Source organism: Sapajus apella, unplaced genomic scaffold, assembly GCF_009761245.1.
Source record: "Sapajus apella isolate SASKATOON/1434 unplaced genomic scaffold, GSC_monkey_1.0 scaffold33, whole genome shotgun sequence".
In the NCBI taxonomy this organism is placed as follows: Eukaryota; Metazoa; Chordata; class Mammalia; order Primates; family Cebidae; genus Sapajus; species Sapajus apella.
This window is the reverse complement of record NW_022436973.1, coordinates 22,362,385-22,366,338: the sequence shown is the minus strand read 5'-3', so window position 1 is coordinate 22,366,338 and position 3,954 is coordinate 22,362,385.

The following is a 3,954-nucleotide window of genomic DNA, read 5'->3' as shown; positions in this document are numbered from 1 at the left end:
AAAAAAAAAAAAAAAAAAAATTAGAGGCTTAGGGCTTACTCATACAATCAGTTCTGACTTGTCCCGGAACAGTCTGTGCTACCTTGAGAGAACAGGTGTGAACTTGGTTTGAGGAAGTCATTGAGTGATAGAGGTTGCAGTAAGCCAGGTCACGCCACTATACTCCAGCCTGGGCAACAGAGCAAGTCTCTATCTCAAAAAAAAAAAAAAAAAAGGAATAAAATAAATTTTTAAAAGTTAGTATTCAAAATGTAGCAGGAGCGGCTGTGGGAAATGGATCTCTTGGACACCGAATACAGGAGGAAGGAGTTTATTCAGCTGGGAGCAAGGTGGCATATTTGCCTAACAGCCAAGCTCCCCTAACAAAGGAAGATTCCTTCTTTATACAGGCTTATACTTTAGATGTTACACGTGGAAGAATCTTAGGTTTATAGCTTAACATATGAAAAAGGTCTCAGTTTACAGTCTTAGGAATTACATATGAAAAAGGTCTCAGTTTACAGTCTTAGGAATTACATATGAAAAGGGCTTTGGTTTACAGATTTAGGAATGAAAAGGGGAAGTTTACAGTCTTAGGAATGTAAAGGGGAAGTTGATCTGAGATGCCTGGGTCTCCCTCTTCAAAGACCGTATGGTATTGGTGTCAAGACAGACAACTAGACCATATGTAAATGTTGTACCAGAGCAAGCATAGAAAGTCAACACCAAGACAAAAGTATGCCAAATTGCAGGGTCTTTATTGCCGGTGGCCACTGAGGACACATGTCTTTCCAACCCATGGCCCTGAAAGGAGGGTGTTAAGACCTTTTATGCCCATAAACCACCTCCTGGGTGGGGGTGAGGGTGAGGGGCAGGTGTGGGGGTGAGGGGCTTCAGACATTCCGAGGGCCAGTGGACTTTGGACATTTCGTAAACCCCCTCCTGGGCAGGGGTGAGGGTGAGGGGTTTTGGACATTCTGAGAGCCAGTGGACTTTGGACATTCCGATTTTTTTTTTTTTTTTTTTGAGACGGAGTTTCGCTCTTGTTACCCAGGCTGGAGTGCAATGGTGTGATCTCGGCTCACCGCAACCTCCGCCTCCTGGGTTCAGGCAATTCTCCTGCCTCAGCCTCCTGAGTTGCTGGGATTACAGGCACACACCACCATGCCCAGCTGATTTTTTGTGTTTTTAGTAGAGACGGGGTTTCACCATGTTGACCAGGATGGTCTCGATCTCTTGACCTCGTGATCCACCCGCCTCGGCCTCCCACAGTGCTGGGATTACAGGCTTGAGCCACCGCGCCCGGCCCATTCCGATTGTTACTTAAGTGGTTCACAGAAGTCAAGATAAGCGTTAGTTTATACATTGTCTGGGTAGGGTGGAAATTACAGACCTTAGTTACTTATCACAAGTCGCAGGGGCCAAGATGGCATAGGTTTGGACTGCTTGCTTGTCACATCAGGGTTACAGAGAGTAGTTTCAACAGAAAGCCGAGGTATGGTTGAGGTATGCAGTTTCATGGGGCTTTTACCATGTCACATTAACACTTGATTTATGACAAAGATGGTTCTGCAGAGCAGCAAGGAAAGGAGAGACTTTTTGGTTAAATGGTGCTGAAACAATTAGTAAAGTTGATGTAGAGAAGCGGTTAGACAGGTGATGGAAATCTGAAAAATCAAAAAGAAGATAAGATAACACAGACAAAAGCAATCCCAATTTATTCTAGGACTTAGGGAACAAAAGCAGGGGAGGTGATACCATCAGACTCAGGGCAGAAAAGGAGCTGGGCCCAGGGAGGAGGAGCATATTGCCAGAGCTTCAACTTTGAAGGAGGGGCCTCTACTTCAGAGGAAGAAAGAAAGAGAGAAGAAAGAGGGAAAAGGAGAAAGACTTCTTTCTGCTGCCTTCTGATCTCCTGCCAGCGTATCTCTTCCTGAAGAGCCTAATGGGAAACAATCAACAAGGAAGCCTGAGAAATACAGTTCACAGGTGCCTGGTCCCAGCATTCACAAGCAGAAAATGGAAAGTGTAAGGTCTTTTAGGTTGACTGACGGTGCCATGGATGCCATGTTAACCTTTGTGACCTGCAGGGACACTCCAGATGAGTTCCTGGAAAATCTAAAGTAACTGGACGACCATGAAAACAGGAAGAAATGATAAACCCCTGTGGAGCCCACTTAACTTATCCCCTCCCTAAATTGATAAGGCCAATGGGCCTTGGTCAATCTTGTGACCCCACACCCTACGACCTCCTCTCAGTTTGCAAAAAAAACGCCCTACACTGTGACTTTCCTTTGCCCACCCCAAACTTATAAAACCAACTCAGCGTCAGCCCACCTGCACCCAGGTGAATAAGCAGCTATGTTGCTCACACAAAGCCTATTTGGAGGTCTCTTCATTTAGCGTGCGTTTTAACAGAAAGGTAAATTATCAACATGAGTATCCATATGAAGAAATGAAAATTGACTTCTAGCTCATACCATGCACACCATAACAACTAAATATTAAGGGCAAAACAATGAAATATTCAGAGAAAAAAAGTAGGAAAAATGTCTCATTATCAAAGAGTAGACAATTTTTTTTTTAAGATCAAGTCTCTCTCTATCACCCAGGCTAAAGTGCAGTGGCACAATCTCGGCTCACTGCAACCTCTGCCTCCGGGGTTCAAGTGATTCCCCTGCCTCAGCCTCTGGAGTAGCTGGAATTGCAGAGGTGTACCACCACGCCTGGCTAAATTTTGTATTTTTTTTAGATGGAGTCCTGCTCTCGTCGTGCAGGCTGGAGTGCAATGGCACAATCTCAGCTCACTGCAACCTCTGCCTCCTGGGTTCAAGCAATTCTCCTGCCTCAGCCTCCCGAGTAGCTGGGATTACAGGTGCCCACTACCACACCCGACTAATTTTTTGTAGTTTGTAGTTTTAGTAGAGGCAGGGTTTCACCATGTTGGCCAGGCTGGTCTAGAACTCCTGACCTTGTGATCTGCCAGCCTTGGCCTCCCAAAGTTCTGGGATTACATGAATGAGCCATGGTGCCCAGCTGACAAATATTTCTTAAACAGGTCACAAAAACCACAAACTGTAAAGGAAACAATAAATTCAATGATATAAAAATTAAGAATTTTTTTTTTTTTTAAGAGATGGGGTTTCCTCATATTGCCAAAGCTGATCTCAAGCTCCTGGGCTCAAGCAATCCGCCTGCTTCGGTCTCTCAAATTTCTAGGATTACGGCATGAGCCACTGCTCCTGGCACTGAAAATTAAAAACTTATGTTCACTAAAAGATGCCACTGAATGGAGTAAAAACATAGACTAGAGAGTGGAAGATATTTGCCATGTGTACATCTGAGAAAGGGCTTGTATCCAGAATATCTACCCATTTTTCTATTGGGTTGTCTTTGTCTAATTGATTTAATTAATTAATTTTTTATTTAATTTTTATTTTTTGAGATGGAGTCTGGCTCTGTTGCCCAGACTGGACTGCAGTAGCGTGATCTCAGCTCACTGCAACTTCCATTTCCCAGGTTCAAACAATTCTCCTGCCTCAGCCTCCCGAGTAGCTGGGATTACAGGTGCATGCTACCATGGTAGGCTAATTTTTGCATTTGTATTTGTATTTTTTTTTTTATTTTATTTTGAGACAGGGTCTCCCTGTTGCCCAGGCTGGAGTGCAGTCGTTTGATCTTGGCTCACTGCAACCTCTGCCTCCCAGGTTCAAGCAATTCTCCTGCAGAAGCCTCCCAAGTAGCTGGGATTACAGGCACTTGCCACCGTGCCTGGCTAATTTTTGTATTTTTAGTAGAGATGGGGTTTCACCATGTTGGTCAGGTTGGTCTCGAACTCCTAACCTTGTGATCATCCCACCTTGGCCTCCCAAAATGCTGGGATTACAGACGTGAGCCACCGCACCCAGCCAATTTGTTAATGTATTTAATTTTTTTTTTTTTTTTTTTTTTTTTTTTTTTTTTTTTTTTTTTTTT